This window comes from Ailuropoda melanoleuca, chromosome 16 (genome assembly GCF_002007445.2).
Source record: "Ailuropoda melanoleuca isolate Jingjing chromosome 16, ASM200744v2, whole genome shotgun sequence".
Taxonomy (NCBI): Eukaryota; Metazoa; Chordata; class Mammalia; order Carnivora; family Ursidae; genus Ailuropoda; species Ailuropoda melanoleuca.
This window is the reverse complement of record NC_048233.1, coordinates 4,066,785-4,084,607: the sequence shown is the minus strand read 5'-3', so window position 1 is coordinate 4,084,607 and position 17,823 is coordinate 4,066,785. Positions and strand designations below refer to the sequence as shown.

The following is a 17,823-nucleotide window of genomic DNA, read 5'->3' as shown; positions in this document are numbered from 1 at the left end:
CTGGCTGCTGTAAAGGGCTGGCAGGCACAGTGGGCCAGTAGGAAGGGTACACGGGATGGGGTCTGTCTTTTAGGGACCATGTGACTTTGGGCAAGCCACTCAACCTCTGTGAGCTGCAGTTTCCCCATCTTCAAAATGGGCATAATCCCTCCCTCCCTCCAGGGCTGTCCTAGGAACCAGGGAGCCCAGGAAGAACTACTGTCTTATGACCAGTCTCTGCCCCTTGGCAGAAGCCCCCTGAGGAAGACCCAGCAAGGCAGCCAACTAACTCCGCTTGAGCCCTGCCCGGGCATCATCTCACAGCTCTAACTCCTGTAAAGCCTTCCTTAATCTGAGCCCCACCCACCTGCCTCTGCTTTCCACCTTAGAGACATGGGTGGAGTGTGGGGAGACATGGGCCATGAACTCAGTCACATCAGTATCAAAGCCCAGTTCTGCCCCTTGACAAGCTACTTAACTGCCCTGCATCTCAGTTTCCTGGTGTCTGAATTATGAGTACAATAAATGCCTAACCACGCACAGAGTCGGTGATCTATGCACGGGGCCTGATTCAGTGCCTGGCACACCCTACACTTAATAAATAGTAGATAATATTTCTTTTAATTATCATCATCATCATTATTTTGGCTAATAGAATTAGTTCTTCCCTCTGGAGCAGTAAAGCAGGGGCCTAATTCCTCAGCCAGGTGCCAGCCTTTCCCAAGTAAGGCAGTATTGTGTGCCCCTGAGCCTTCCCTTCCCCAAGCAAAGCATCCCCACTTCTTCCCACTGTTACTCATGCAGCAACCTACAGATCCTTTGCAGCCCTGCCCACTCTCCTCCTGGCCGTTCCTGGTCTGCCGATGCCCTCCCCAAGACGTAGGGCCCTCAACTAGTGCGTCTGATCCACACGGTACCTCCAGCACCCGCCTCAGCACCCAGCAGCACTTAGCAGGTACACGGGAACGATTAGTGCCAGAGCAGTCAATGAATGGGCTGAACACTACACTCCATGGAATCTGAAAATTGCAAAGGGCAACAGGCTGTGATGGCTCTTGATCTGGACACTCTGTTTCCATCCGCGCAGCCTGGCACTGAACTCCCTTCCTACCGTGCATCGGACCATCACGCACATAAAGCCCTAAGCAGCACCAGGCCCTGTCCAGAGGTCGCATCGAGCACATTAAGGCGGGGCTCCCCCCTCAATATTCCTGCAGTTTTACAAATCTAGGTACCGTGTAACTGTAAACATTTGCCCACTGCCTTTCATCTCGTTAGTTTCTCTCCATTGTTACAGCACACTGGTGATTTAAAGTCCCCATTCTATCAACCGTATGGGTAAATTATTTCTCTCAACATTCAGAAGATCACAGAATTTTCGCACTAGAGTGGACATTAGAGATCATCGAGCTCTGTGCCTGCCACATCCAAAAGAGGAAATCCCAGACTAATGACGTAACTTGCCCAAGGACACCTGTGATTTTGTGGCAAACCTGAGATTGGAGCCCTGGGGCCTTCCTTTCAGCCCAGATCACTGACAGTAACCAAAATTCTGAATACTTATCTTGTGCCACGATTTCAACAACTCTTTTCCCCAATCTCATAACAACTCTGCAAGATAAACATTGCTTTCCCCACTTGACTGAGTTTAGGTGATTCATCCTGGACCACCAGGTCAGGCGTATACAGCCAAGCTAGGAAAAGAACCTGCCCTAGGCCGCCAAGTACTGGAACACCTCCACCAGGGTGTCCACCAGGAACACAAACCAGCAGGCCCAAATCTAAATTTGTTCTCATCTCTTCCCTCTACCTACCTGTTCCTCCTTTGCCATTTTCTATTCTGTTAATAGCATCACCGCCAATTTAGTCACTTGATCTAGAAACCTAAAGCGTTTCCTCAGACTCTGTTACTTTACTTCTTTGCCCTGCAGTTTTGCCCCAGAAGCCAGCCCCCTTTCCCTCCTCATGCCATTCCCTTGGCCAAGCTCCTCAACTACCTCCTTCTCATAAAACCAGCAGCAGACTATTATCACAACCTCCCACCTGGTCGCCCCTTCCCGGCAAGCCCGTTTCCAGAACGCCTTTACATTTGCCCTCATATACATCTCTCTAAGATAAATGAGCTCATGTTGCTCCAACTTAAAAACTTCGTTGATTCTAGTCCAAATTTCTTTCACCACTCAAACTCCTGCGCATCCCACAAGACCCCACTCAACCCTCCTCTTCCTGGTCCGGTTCCTGCCCTCCTGGCTCCCTAGAGTCCGTCTTTCTGACTGAGCCTTTGCCAGCACCTGTACTGTGGTGCTTCTCACAATACACTTCCGCACGAGCCTTTCACCCCCTCTGGGGGTGAGCTCCTTGAGGGCAGGAAGGTGACACCTCTGAATCCCCAGCTCCAATTCATGGATTTGCTCATTTACCCAATCCTGGACACACTCCAGGAAAACTGTTGAGTAAATTAGCAGTTTCATAGATCAGGGCTCTGTCTATACTATTATTATGAAAAATAACCCATTAAGTAAAAACCTGAGTCGTAAGATCAAATTTATTTTAGAAAGATGGTGTTAACATACTGACTGACAGGGGTCCTTGTTAAGAGATGCGTGAAAGCCAAGGCTTCCTGGACAGGTGCCTGCTTTGAAGGCATCAAAGACAATAAAGAAAAGAGAAACCCAATCACAAGAAATAAAGAACCTGAGCTATAATAGATGTGTGTGACCATGACCCAGATGCATTAACTTGCTAATTGTTTCCATTTGCTTTAATCTATAGCGACTCCCAGATTAGTGTTTTTCAAACGGCAGGTCATTACTCATTAGTGGGTTATGAAATCAGTTTAGTGGTCAGGAACAGTATTTTAAAAAAATTAAACAGAAAATACCAGCATGTATCTCACATGATAATTTCATGCAACGTTTTTTCGGAAGTAGCATGCACACGTGCATACGCGGGCTTGTACTGAGTCATGAAGTTTGAGAAACGTGGCCTTGGATCTTTCGTGCCGACAGGTCCAGCCCAGGAGGGCCTCAGGACATGAGAATAGGGACTTTCTAGGCATGAAGTTTAGAGGTGGCTACTTTCTGCAGGGGCCACACCTGGTCAGAAAGTTTACCCAGCTGTAGGAAATACACGTGATTCATCCTTGGAGACAGAAATGTGCTTAAGTGTGCCAAAATGTTACATGTACCATGAAAAGACACGGCAAGTCTTGGCATTGTAAAAATGTGTCCCTGGGTCATCTGGCAGAACTCTGGCTAGAAATGTGGGCACAGGGTACTTTGCCTGCAAAACTAGGAGAATAGTGCCCACTTCAGAGCGAAGCAAAATCTCAAATGTACAATATGGACTCTTTATTCATGTATTCCTCTCTTGATTGCTGAAACAAAGTTGGTTTAAACAATGCATGAAGTTAGCTCAGCACAGAACTATACCTTCCTACCCCATTAAACTAGAGAAAACCAATTCTGAATTGAGCCAATATTTCATCTATTACAAATTCTGCTCAGCTGTCTTGCCTCATGTGTCGAAAGTAGACGCCACCTCCCACTGGTTCCCCAAAACAGAAGGAAAGCATCATACCCTCCTGCATTTAAAGGCTCTGTGCAAAGGACGATGGCCGCTGTCTTGCTTTATTTAGGGCAGAATGAGAGGAATGGACTCAAAATGCAAGGGGAAGCCTTCCCAAGAGAGCTGTTAAGGACAGGGGCAGGTGACCAAAGCAGGTGCCAGCCACCACCCTGGGCGGGCTGAACCCGGCCCCACCTGGAGTCCGAGCGGCCGAGTGCAGCATGGTCCCTTCCTTCCTAGATGACTTTGGGAGGTGCCTTCCTGTCTGCGGCATCCATGGTTCCAGGATGAGGCGAGATGGTGACGGTGGGGTTGCCACAAACAATCGGCCCTCCCCCCGGGGCCCCACAGCCTATTTCCAGCTCCTGATAGTTCCTGTCTAATGCCAGCGTGGACTGAGGAATCCAGAGCATCCTGGGCCCAGCATTGTTCAAATCACACATTCCTCGTCATGAAAAGCTACCGAATAACTCTCATTCCTCCAGCCTCCCAGGAGAAACCACATCAGAGGGCAAGCAACCAGATCCCATGTGTGATGGGAACAAAGGGGGACAGCAGGAGCCACACGGTGTCTCCACAACCGTCCATCAGACCCTCTGCAGCGGATACAGACTTGCCCAGAAAGCTCACCTGCCCCTTCCCACAGGCTTAACCTGCTCTCAAACCTTGGCAGTCAAGAGCCGGTGTGAGCAGCCAGAACCCTACCTGTACCCCTGGCCCAGACACACTGCTTTCCGAGCCTCAATGTTTCTACGCTACCCATCTCCCTGACTTTTTGTGAAAGCCGCGACTAACCTCTCAGGGAAAAGAAGAAGATTGCCCATGTTTATCGAGAGCCTGAGTGTCAGGCATTGGGTGGAGCACTCGGGGTCTGAAACCTCTTGATCCCTATAGGGCAACAGGCACCCTGAAGACAGATATGCAGATGGAGAAAAACAAGCACAACAAATATTACACTAACGTTGTAGGGAAGGAGGAGAAAAAGGAGGAGAAGAAGGAGCAAAAGATCAAAAAAAAGGGGGGGGAGATAAAGACAGACAGAAAGAAGTCTGCGGTGGGGCGAGGCTGAAGCACAGCCCGGCCCCCAGCACTAAATGAGCACACCACCTCCCTGCTCCCCACGGAACCCGCCGCCCCCTGAAAGTCAAGCAAACTGCAAGATGTGCTTCGGGACCATGAGCAGCTTCCAACCTGTAGGCAGGACCCTTACCCAGGCAGAGCTCAAGGACCCCCCACACTCCCAGGCAGCACCCAGCCCACCCTCACTGGCCACATCTCCAACTAGGGCCGTGGGCGCTGTGTGAACGACTTCCATGATGAGGGATTTCACGGCTTTGCTTCCAAGTTGTAAAAAAAAAAAAAAAAAAGAACAACTTGGGAACAATAAAAGTCATGGAAATACAAATTAAAATGGCCAACCTATCATCGTTTATGCTATCAGGTTATATATATGTAATTAAACAAGGCTACGCAATGCTGGCGAGAGTGTGGCCCGTCTCCTCGGGGTCTCCTGCTCCCCCCAGTGCCTGGCCACCCCCCGTGTCTCTCTCATTGACTTGGCCTTGGCTCCCCTTCCTCCCCAGGGCCGTCCTCAGAAGACTGCCCCACATCTTCCTAACACTCCGTCTTGCTCATTTCATTGCACTGCGGAAACACATCAATGGCACCAGTTTTAATGGAGTGTCTGAAGAAAAGCTCTGGTGAATCATTTGAAGAAGACTGGACAGAACTCCGTGGGGCCTAAAAGATGCACAATTCTCAGCCAAGTCAGCAGGGGGATGGAGCAGGGAGGAGGGAATGATGCAGAGATGGGACACCTGCTGTGAGTTTTCCTTGGATTTTCTCTAACACTGGCCTGATGTCTTCTCCCCTGTCACGAGGTCCCAGAATGGAGTGCAAGTCACCAAATGAAAAGGAAGGAAGTCTTAGTGGTGCTGAGGTTATTCAACTCCTTGGTCTTTTTTTAACTAAGTTTTTCACTGTGATTGGACCCAGAGACAAAATATTGTAATCAACCAAAAGACACTGTGGGTCCTCTACTAGCATTAGAGGCTAACAGGAGGGAGCAGGTGTATTATATGTACATCACAACCCGCTGGCATACACGGAACTCAGGTACCAGAGATGCCTGTTACATGCCGTGCCAGCTGGTTGTACCTTTGCACATTCTGTTCCCTGCATGGAACATACTCCCCTCTTGTGGCCACGCTGTTTTCCCTGTGAAGCCTCTTCCCTCCCTATCCCAGCAAAACCAGACATGCTCTTCGCATTCTCTGAAGCCCCCATATGAAGACTCTTGCCCCGCACACTGCTCTGTGAGTCTCGATGCTGAGAGTGGAGAGGAGGGAGGGACAGGAGATGATTCTTGTTCATCTTTGAATCCCAGAACCTAGCACAGTGCCTGCCTCCTAAGAGGTGAAAAGGAATAAATGAGCAATGAACAGACACACGCCAGGCAGAGCATGCCCCCAGAGGTGAAGAGAGATCCCAAGCGCGTGGCTCCTCATACCTTCTGAGGAACAGGATGGGCAGGGAATGTTCCCGTAAAGGGAGAGGAGCAGAGTGCAGGGCTGAGCAGAGCACCAGGAGCCAGCACGGGTCTGTTAAATATGCTGCATGCAGATTCCCAGAAATCAATGCTCATTTTTAAAATACGGCTGCCCAGAGCCACCCTCCCTGCTTGGTTCCATGGTCGGTGTTAAGTATCTTTCTATTTATAAAGCAAGTCTGACTACAGTGGTGCACTGCCGGTCCTACACCCAGCCTTGGAGGTGGGGCAGAGCGGGACAGAGGGAGAAACTGAGGTCTAGGAACAGTTGCCGGAAAGGCCAAAGAGACTCTACACCCTCCCCAGGGGCCTTCTCACTGGAGGGCCTGCTGACCAGATGGAAGGAGCTGCTCTCCTCCTGGCTTTCATGAGCACCGCCGGACAGGCTGGGCCTCTCAGAGTGAGTCTACGAAGCACTAAGGGGAATGAGCCCAGAGGGACAGGAAGCCCGAGCAGCCTCCCTTTCCAAGTCCAGGCTTCTGACCTTCCCGGCATCCATCAGCTCCCTGTCTCATACCTGCTCCAAAGCGGTCACACTGCGGCTCAAGGGGTCACTCCCGCCTGGGTGCCGTCCTTCCCATGCCTTCTCGGGCTCACCGCTCCCCTCCAGGAGCCTGGACAACCCGACGGTTCTACGATGGAGGCCTGGGAAGATGGATTCTCCTGCACCACCCTCTTGGTCTTCTCCCTCCCAGTTTGGGTTTCAGTTCTGAGGGACCGTCCTGCTCCCCAGTTTCACACCTTGGCCAGATGCTGCCCCGGCTCCAGCACGTCACACAAGACACCCTTCCATGAGCAGTGCTCCTGTCCGCAGAACACACAAGAAGTCAGACCCTGTCCCAACATGCCATATCATACAGGGTGCAAAGCTGGTGAGGAGAGCCTTACGAGTGCTCCTGGCCACCTCTTCTGAAAGGAAAGAAGGAAAGATGAGAGGCGGGGCAGGGGAGGCCGAAGAGCCAGGCAGCCCTCTTACACCACCAGATCAGAAGGCCCCTGAGGCCCCGGCCACATCGGTTAACAGCACAGCTGAACCACCAGGTGCTGGGCCCGGAACGAGACACCCCGAGGAGGGCCCCAGGCACGGCAGGACGCACACGCTGGTGAAGACGGACACACAGACCTCTCTCCATCGTCTGTCGTCCAGAATCAGGAAATGTCAGAACTGGAAGGTGGCTTAGAAGTCATTCAGGTGCAAACACCCTTTATAATGAAAGAAAAAATAAGCTTCCAGAGGAAAGAATGAACTCATCTATAGTCATCTAGCACCACAGTAACAGAACTGATACAAAAACCCACGTTTCTTGACTGTGTGATCAGTGTCTTTTCCACTATGCTCTCTATTCATCCAATAAACATTGGCAGAAGGGGTCAGTTTAAGACATAGTCGGTCCCTGTTCTCAAGAAGCGTAAAATTTAAGAAGAGACAGAGACAGAGAGAAGGAGTTGAAGGGAGAGATATATGAAACCAACAAAAACTTGAAGGCAAAACAAACTCATTAAACAGCACAACAATGTGACAGGTGGTAGAATACCAATGGGGCGCAGATACGGAGGTGACTACTTCCACTGTGGGGGGGCATGCGCTGGGTCCACTGGGTGAGCAGCAGTCTGTCTGCCAGATAGAGAGAGGAGCAGGGTGTCCCCATCCCAGGGAGAGCCACTGCCACAGGCGCGCCCCCGAGACCAGAAGTACACAGCAAAATCAAGAAGTGCCAGAAGACCCATGGTGCGTGTATGTGCCGCTCGTGAGGGCTACAGGGGCAGGGCTGAGCCCCACGTGAAGGGCCTGCAAGGTCACCCAGAGTCTGGGCCTTGCCCCAGGACCAGAGGGCACCAGCGAAGCTAATCCAATCAGGACAAGTGAGCGTCCTCCACAAACCAGGCACAGGTCGGTGGGCATGGCCACTCTGCTGTGCAGCAGAAAGACGGCCTGGAGGGGGTTAACCAACAAAGCTATTTTAACATTCAGGTGAGACACCGGGGGCACCGAAACTGGGAAAGTGGGATTCAGAGGCAGAGCAGAAGTTGAGACAACATAAGGTGGACGTGGGGTCCAACAGAAAAAGCTGAGAATGCCTCCTACGTTTCTGGAAGGGGAGGGCCGGGATGGGTGGTAAGGTCCTTCCCTGAGACCACCGTCTTCATTTAATAGACTCGCCTGCCTCGTGCAGTTAGTTACTTTGTGCGCCTACGTGCCTTAGACAGGTCTGTGTTCCCCACAGGCTCAATCAATACTTGCAGGTTGACGTTGATTACAAAGCAAGCATGATTCCCAAGCTGGAGAAAGCCTTAGCGAGTGACAATGCTGACGGATCTAGTATGAGAGTGGGTCACACGGGCCAGCTCCTCTCACCACCTAACCCGTCACCTACCTCATCCCCTCCATTTGGGCACAAATAGGGTCCTGCAGCCAGTGGCTCCAACCAGGCATGGGCACCAGAACACCCCCCCACCAGCAGGGGAAGGTCCAGGCAAAATACTCAAGACTAGTCTCCCACGGTGCTGAGTCTTACACTACTGTGGGACTCAGAAAGCTGCTTCTAAATTCCCTGGGTGACTCAAATGCTCACTCCAGATACCAACCAATTACGCAATTCTCTCATTTTAGAGATAAACAGCTTTGGGAAGCTACAAAGTCATCCACTGCCTGAAACGGAGAATGGCTGCAGACGGGAGAGCCGACCCCGTCCCTGCCGGCTCCCCCACACCACTCTGGCTGCAGAGCCGCACCCGCACCCGTATCCAAGGACCAATCTGCATCCCTCCCTCCACAGCAGTGCACGGAGAGCGGAACCTGGGGCTGGGGGCGGGGATACTATGATGGATGGATCCTGCTTTGCCAGCTGCTGCCAGAAGGCCAGGGAGGAAGAGGAGAAATGAAAAGCCTGGGAGATATTTTCCCCGTGATTTGTGCCGCTCGAGATGCCCTGTAGCAATATTTATCCTGCGGCTCTGTCCCACTTTCGTTTATTATCCAGCTTAGCCTGAGTTATCATAACCAGGACGGGACCCATAAACTAGCTACCTGACACCATCGGGACCGTGCAGCGTATTTTAAAATCCCAAGGAGCAGCTTTGATCCTCTATGGAAATTTAAAGAAATAGGTGCACTCTTCATCCTCTGGGGACTGTGGCCATTCTCAAAGCAGATGCAAGGAGCACCTGTCACCAGCTGCCACACTCCCAGAGATACACCCTGGAGACAGCACCATCCACACCCTTCCACATCCTACCTACTAGTACAAACCACGATCTGGCCACTAACCCCTTGTTCGGGACTGTACAACACGACTTCCAGAGGCCTACATCATTTCTAGGGTTGCATTTTAATCATCAGTCAACAGTAGTTCATTAAAACATCTGCCAGTAAATGAATGAATAATGAATTTATTACATCTTAGGTCTGTGCTGGGCAAAGGGGGTTAGAAGTATAAAACTAGGCTCTCAGTCTTATCTACCTGATCTGTCATAGGATACCCAGGGCTGAATAACTGACAATCCAGGAAAGATAGGAGTCTGGTGGGAGAGGGAGGAACAGCAGGGGCCACTGGGAGGTCCAGGGCCAAGGGATCCACAGGGTTGGGCTGGCATCAAGAAAAAGTTGACAAGAGGGTAGACAGTAATTCCCAGACTGATAGCAAACCATTTCTAAAGATCAGAGATTAGTTGTGTGATCTAGTTTCTGGCTTCATGGCAGTATATAAAACCAGAAGAAAAAAACAAATCCTTTCTTATGGCTTACATTCTGATTTGAGGACAAGAGGGTAACACTAAAGAAAGATAATTAAGAAAGAAATAAAATACATATTATATATATGTATGTGTGTGTGTGTGTGTGTGTATATATATATATGTTTGATGTGCAATGTAGAAAATAAAGAGGGATGGGGAGACCAGGAATACAGGGAGTGGGGGAAGGGCAGCTATTTTAAGCAGCATGGCCAGGGAAGGTCTCAGCGGTACTCCAGAGGAGACAAGCAGGGAAGCTATTATAATAATCCAAGCAAGAAAGGATGGACCATGGCTTGGACCAGGGCTGTGGCAATGGAAGTAGGAAGAACAGAATGGATCCTGGTTGTTCTATAAAGGACATGGGGTGGGGGCAGGGGGGCAGTGATAGACACCAAAGTGCACTTTTAGATACATTAAGATGTCCGTTAGCCATCCAAGTGGAGATGTGATCCTATGATTTGATGACTCAAAGAACTTTAGAAACAGAACAGACTTGAGAGAGTCCGACTTGGTGTCCTCACCCAACAGGTACTGATGGGATGGTGACGAGGAAGCCTCATCTGGCAACTCTCCCAGCAGGTGCCACTGCCAGGCAGTCCTCCTCTACGCCGGAGTCCATGTCATCATCCCCAACACTCCTGCTTGGCTCATTGAGAGGCCTGACTGATGCGTCTGCCTCATTCTATAGGTGAGGTGCTCTGAGGCTGGGAGGAGCCAGACGGCCTGCCCAGGGCCTCTCCTACCTGGCAGCAGAGCCCCGCTCAGTGATCTCTCTGCTACGCAGACCCGCAAATTCGGTTTTGCTTCCAGGAGTGTCATGGTTCATGACAAGGAGGGAAGGATCTCTGCTTACAAATATGAGTTTGTCCCCCAAAATGGACATTAAATACAAACTCCATGCTACCTGATATCTGAATGCAAACTGCACACAGTTAGGAATGACACAAAAATATGGACTGCTGGTATGAAACCGGACAAACTGTAAAGTCTGTCTCCACAGAAAGGAAGGAAAATAGTAAGCCCCGGCATAGACCAATGTGGATGTACCAAAAGGCTCTAGAATGTTCCCTGCAAACGCCATAAATAAGACGGATAGGAGAGAAATTCAGATGTAAGTGACATTTATTGAGCACCTTCTAGCCCCACGCTGTTCTTTTGCTTCACTCAATCCTCACAGCAACCCTGGGAGACAGGTATTACGATTCCCAGATGAAGGATGAGGAACGTGGAGAAGTAAAGGGACTAGTTCAAGGCCACAGAAGCTAGAAAATGACAGAGGAGATTCAGGACACTTGCCCCTTCTCCAAGACATCCTGACTCCTCAATCAGAGCCCTTCCATTGCCACACTGCCTCCAAAAAATGAGGAAATTGGGCTTAAGGGGATGGCTTAACACAAGGCATGGAGCACATCTCAAGACTCCCTTGTATCCTTCACCTCTACCCTTCTCCAGGACTGGCACCTTCCTAGACCCAGTTACTTCTGGCCGCAAGGAAGTCACCTGCCCACAATGATGCCTGACATAGTTTTCTTCTCTCCTTCAAATATGATCATTAACTGCCTCCGTTATCAAGCCCTCCAAACTAACGCCATGCCTCTTCCCCCTCCAATGAGAGCTAAGAGAGTTGGACGGACCTCACAAATGTCATGCATGACCTCGACCCTTGGATCTACAGCTATAATCACTCATTACCCTACAGACACCCATGGCTCTCAGTGTTTACAGTATTTATTATTAATAATGGCATCATATTACTTTCAAGCAGCACTTTTCACTTTCCCTAGGCTATCACTGTTAACTTGCATGGTCCTTATCAGTACCCTGGGCAATAGAGAAGGCAGGTACACCTACAGCTACTTGACAAATGAGGAAACTGAGATACAAGGGATTTAGGGACTTTTCCCATGGCACCAAACTCAGTAATATCCACACCAGAAATCAGAGCTTCTCATTTCTAGGCCAAAGGTCTTTCCAGTAGGACACAGGAACTCTCTGGCTCAACTTCCTAGAGTACAGTCTCCCCCCACATGTCCTCTCCGCAAGTGCCAGAGTCGATCATACCTTCCCCTGGCCTGAAGCCAAGCTGTCCCTCACCACCTGAGTGTCCCTAACCACCTGACACAGAGTGAGCACCTTCTGCTCGCCACAGGGAAGGGCAGAGCACCATCGAGAAAAGGCACCCTGAGTGCGGAGGGCCTTTGCCCCTCGCCGTCACCCCTGTCCAGAAGTTGGAATGGTCAGAGGAAACTCATGAGTGTGTGAAAATGGAGCCAGTTTTCTCCTCTTCATGACATCCACAGAGAGTCCCATCCAGGCAGACTGCTGCCAAGGGCTCTGGAAGGAGGAGAGAGATGACAAGCAGATAAGCGTGCACATACTTCATGTTCCCGGCTCCATTTAATGCCACATGAGATCACCACCTTATGTTTCTCCACTACCTGCCTCCTGAGTCATATCCAAACCTGAGCTCATCCATCCGCATGCCAGCACCGGCCAGGAGAGGAGGCGGGCCCAGCAACGGACAACATCCCACATCCCACATCATACTCACTCATTTGCTCCATGAGAGTCTCGCTGATGGAGACACACAGGGTAGGAGGGTTGGGGAGCCGCCTTGGCTTCCTGGAGGGGCAGGGCCTGACCTGGGAAGGGAGTCGAGATTGACCGATCCTCCACACCCAGACCCCATTCTTCCCCAATCCCTGTAACCCCTCTTGAGACACCCACTGGTAAAGAGACTGGACGTAGCCCTTCATGAGTAAGTAATGATGGCCCCCAGACAAAAAGGGGCAAGAGAGAGGCAGGGGGATGGGTGGGGGGAGGGAAAGTACAGTAAGCGTCCTGCTGCCTGCTTCGGCTCCTCTCCTCCTAGCCCTCATACGTTCTTGTACCCTGGCCCGGATTGCTTACTGGGGTACCTGTTTTCTGCTCCGTGTGCTGGATGCTGGGGAACTTTAGGCCAAGCCCAGGGCTTGTTCTGCCAGCCCCCAAAGCACCCGGCACGTGCACACTGGGAACACACACATACTGGCTCTTGGCTTTAAATTGAAGGAGGCATAATGAAAAAGGCCAGAGGGGAGTTTTTACTAAGACCTTATCAACTAAATAGGTTTGAAGCATCTGGAAGGAGTTGGTGCAGCATAGAAAGAGGAGATTTCTTAACAATAGAGTGAATCGTTCTCTGTCAAGGATGGTTGATGGTCCCCCTGCCTTGCAGGGGACTGAGCTAAATGGTGCTGTGGGTTCTCCCAAGCCCGGGCCTCCACAGTGTTTTTTGATGCATTACCTGTGATGTGACAGCAGCCTCTTGGGGCTGCTCTTCCCCCTGCACCCTGGGGCTCCCTAGGGCCATACAGGAGGAATCACCCCAGGCCATGCCTTCATCCACAAAGGCCTACAACCCCTGCTGACTTCCCTCTCTCCAAAAGCATATGCCCATAACCCTACCCAGCAGAATCAGGCCCAGAACTCCCAAAGGAGCCAATGGTATGGTTCTAAGGGGGTGGTGAGTACAACGAGCACACTGCCCCAGGCGGGGACTCAGTAGGCCCAGTAGAAGGCATCCCCCACCCCCACCTGGATGATGATGGTCGAGGCCCCTGGAGGAAATGCAGTCAGCCTTGGTCCCTGCATTCCAGGTCAGCAGCTTCATCTGTCCCCCTGCAGCCCCTAGTCCCTCCATCAAAAGCTTGCAGAGGACACCCAGGGCGGCCATGCTCAAACACTTAGGCAGCAGCTACCTGGACTTGGAGCCACATTGGAGGGGCTTGTGTGTGCCCCAAATCCAGCCCATTGTGGGCTCTACACCCCCATAGCCACCCTAGCCTGTCTCTGCTGTGCCCTCCAGCTGCACCTCAGGCCTATTTCAGCACTAGTCTTCACTAAGCACCTACGCGCCTGGCACTATCCCAACCACCAGAGGGGAAGGCAGGTGCAGAAGCACACAATATAACCCCAGCCTCAAGGGCTTGCAGCTCTTCCTATTCTAAGCTGACCAAAACTAGACTGCAGCTATACATTGACTTATCAGCCCTGAAATACGTCTTAGTCTCTCTGCGTCCTCACTGACTGGCCTTCAGTAACTTCCTGATGCGGAGCTGAAAGTTGCAGTGTGGGCTCCAAGTCCCATTCCTACTGCTCAACCTCACAGGTCGCCAGCAAAGTCAAATAAACGCCATGCTCAGATACTACTACATGTCTACCAGAATGGCTAAAACAAAAACAAGAGAAAATCCCAAGTCCTTGGATAAATACGGGCCATCCGGAACCCTCATCCACGGCTGCTGGGACCCCAGATCAGAACACAACCACTTTGGAAAACTGACACTATGGATGCAAGTGCACTATTCCCGTATTCCATGTCCACCCTTTAGGGTCGACCAAGAAAACCGAGTTTTAATGGTAAAGGTACACCAGCACATTCACAGAAGTACTACTAAAAATAACCGAAGTCTGCGACCTGCCAAAATGTCCATCAGCAGAACAGCTACATCAATGACGGCCTAGTCAGTCCCACGGCAGAGTACTATACAACAACGCAAATGAATGAACTACAGCCCCCTCCAGCCACATGGATGAAGCTCAAGACAGAAAAAAAACGAAAAAGTTGAGGAAAAGAAGCCCGACACAGAAGAGCACACACTGTATGATTCTACTGATGTGCAGCTCAAAAACGCAGCTATGCTACTCAACAGCAGGAGGGTGGCTACCCTTGACCAGGGGCAGTGATGGGAAGGGGGCAGGTGGGCGACTTCCGGGTGCTGGTAATGTTCTGTTTCTTAATCTGTGTACCAGTGCCATCGATGTGCGCACTTCGTAAGAGTTCAAAGGACATTACGTTTCGACGTATGTCGTCCCTCAGCCAAAGGCTAGAAGCTTCGTTTCTGTCCCTTTTATTCACCCTGCAGCCCTTTCACGTGAAGGCACAAAGCTGTTCATGTAAAAGGAACCACGGATCATCTGTGAGTGTGTGTGTAATGCCCTAGTCGTTTTTCATTTCCAAAATGAAGAATATGAGATAATCTCTAAGGAACCTTCCAGCTCCAGATAGTCTGATGCTTTGATCCTATTCTTAGTAAAACCTCATTAATCAGTAATAAGAAATCCTTCCCAAATTAGTGAAAAATAAAAATATATGGAACATTTGTTTAAAGAAGGCAGTGTGACAGCTTTCAAGAACTAAGCACGTTACAAATTAAAATATAAATGTCCACTAAGTGGAAGTTAATGAAAAAAATTATACATTAGGCTGACACTACTTAATACTGCTTGAATATTATTAAAGTCCTGTGTCTTGCCCATGTTAAATCCTTATTTCAACCATTTTAATCAAGAGAAGTCAAGAATGCCACATTACCGCATCTGCTATATTACAAGTAACCAAATTAGATCACTTTGATGGTAACACAGACCCAGACGTCTATAACCCCCAAGCCCCAGCCACCTTCTTTCCCAGCCCTGTTCGATGAAGCTTCCACCCCGCACCTGGGAAAAGCTGAGCCCGGTCTGAGCCCTGTGCTGATCCCACTCCTTGAGGGCTGTCCTCTGCATGCGGCTGCCCTCGAACACGGCCGACACACAGATTACTTGGGAGACTGAAGACACCCCTGGGAGCCCGGCAACACCAATGATGGCAGCGGGACGGGAATTCTAGGCGCCGTCATAAATAAAACCTCTGCTCAGTGCCTAATCTCACGGGCGCCTCACAAATACACAAACAGATAGACTCAGGCTCACTCGCGGCCCTGAGGGCTTACAACCGGAGGCACCTCCCTCCCCGTTGACTGCACAATCACAGCCCGGCCAGCAACGTTCTTTGGGCTCAGTATCTCCTTCTATACAATGGGAAGAAAGGCCCCATGACCCTCACCCTGCTTTGACGGGATGGCAAAGGAACTGGTTTATTCACGCTCTCAATATCTCTGGACTCCCCCACCAAATAAGAAAGCACGGGAATAAGGGCTCAAGGGAGGCCCTGATGTGAGTCCAAGAGCAGTGCCTGCCCAAAAAAACAGACATCTCATCAAAGTTCACTACTGAAAAGTGAGCGAGTAAACCTGATTCCCAGCTAATTCCCCACTGACAGCTCTCCTTTCCCCCCACCAACAGAGAGTGGGTGATGGGATCAGCGGGCAAGTACTTGGGAACTTGGGAGACTTAACTCACAGGGTCCAGCTTCCTTGCTAAAGATCTAAATGCACCAAGGACTCAGCCTGAAGACCTTCATTTCATCAGAAAAAAAAAAGGCAGCTGAGCTAGGCCTCCCTTCCCCCAGCCCCAGGGCTGTGAGCACACTTCCCCTCCTCCAGGCTCCACCACCTGTCTCTGGACCAAATACGGATCACAGAGAGGCATTTCCTGAGCTCTGCAAGCTTGCTGACCCTGGAGGTTAATCCTACCCCTCTGTGGCCAGGCTACACCATAAGGATCCTCTCCCTCCCAGCCAGGGAACCACGGAATCCTAGAATTTCAGAGCTCTAAGGGACCTGAGCAACCATCAAGTTCAAGGCTCCAAAACATCCAGGGTTTATTTCAGTTTCCCAAAGCAGGACCAAGAGGACGGGATTCAAAGCCAGGTCTTCTGACCTTCAGCCTAATGCTCTTTTTACTAGACCAAAGGTAAAGGCTATTTGACATCCAAATGCCACTTTGGCCCTTTGCTGGTGGCGACGTGGCGTGCCATGCTGAGAAGGATTCAGTCGATGCAGAAGAAAGACTGCTGTGATCAATTAGCAACACCCACCTTGAGCCAAGGAAGACGGTTTTGCATTAAGTATTCACCAGCCTGCCCCTACGCCACACTGACTCCCAGAACAAACACTCTGCATCTCCTTTTCCCGAAACTCTGAGTGTCTTTCTACAGGCTGGGCTATGTACGAGGGCCAGGGAGAGTGACTATCTCCCATGGGGAGGACAAGAAACTGAGTCAAGGAGTGAAGGAGACCAGACTGAGTTGGGCGTAAAATCCAGAAAAATCTGCTTTTGTCTCAAATCAACAATTTTTACTGAGGGCCTGCTATTCATTTCTTGGATAAACATGCCTCAGATGCTCACTGTGCACGAGGCATGGGGTGTGGCCTCTTCACCAGTGCCACATCCCACAGGCAGTAAACCTGCCTCCTGTCCCTGCTACTAACTTCAGGAACAAGTCACCTTCCCTTCTGCCCCACAGACCCTGTGTCTGAAAATAGAGGTCCAAACAGCTCTCGGGATTATTGTGAGATTCGTAAGTGAAAATCTATAGGAAAGTGTGTTAGGAAACAGAAAGCCCATCCATATAAGGACAGAGGGTCACCATCATTCCCTCCGTCCCCTTGTCTCTCATGAGGGACTTGGCAGCCACCAAGCCTGAGCCTCCTTGCCGGTCGGGTTTCCCCAGAGGCCCTCTGCAGCTTGACATCCTTCCAGTCAGGAAGTATTGTGGGGCGAGGGGCACAGGGGAGAGGTGAGGATGGGGAGGGTCAGCTGGAGGGAAGAATCCGGCCTACATCAGCCATAGCAGGTGAGTCTCTAACAACCACAGGCCTTGACTCACACCAGAGATTTTCTGTATCCTCCAGGGCAGAGCAGGGGATTACCACTGATGTGTTATCTGCTCCAATTCTTCCTGCCTTGAGTCAAGTATAATACCTCAGTAATGCTGCCATTGACGCTCTCTACACAGAGATATGCAAATTACACACAATGGCTAGGGAAGGCTACAGGCTGACATCTGTCCCTTGCAGATCCTTCCTACTCCAGGAAGTGAAGCCCAGGAAAATCCCCCGGGGTAACATAAAGCTGTAGGCACAACAGGCTGGGGGGGGGGGGGGGGGGCCCAGCACCAACGAGCTGTNCACCAACGAGCTGTGACCTAGGCACTATAATCAAGCCAACCCTGCTGAGAGACCAATGTCTGGAAGACGCCGTGCTAGGTGTGCTGGAGTGCCAGGGAGGAGGAACGCAGTAAAATACTAAATGGGAAAGCATGGTCCCTACCTCATGGCCTGTGTTTC

The 17,823-nt window shown here is 50.7% G+C and overlaps 1 protein-coding gene across 2 annotated transcripts in view; it reads right to left on the bottom strand.

Annotated features, from left to right (window-relative positions):
- The window catches only part of TSPAN9 (tetraspanin 9), a 193,376-nt gene that overhangs the window by 101,668 nt on the left and 73,885 nt on the right, over window positions 1-17,823 (bottom strand). The window lies entirely within an intron of this gene.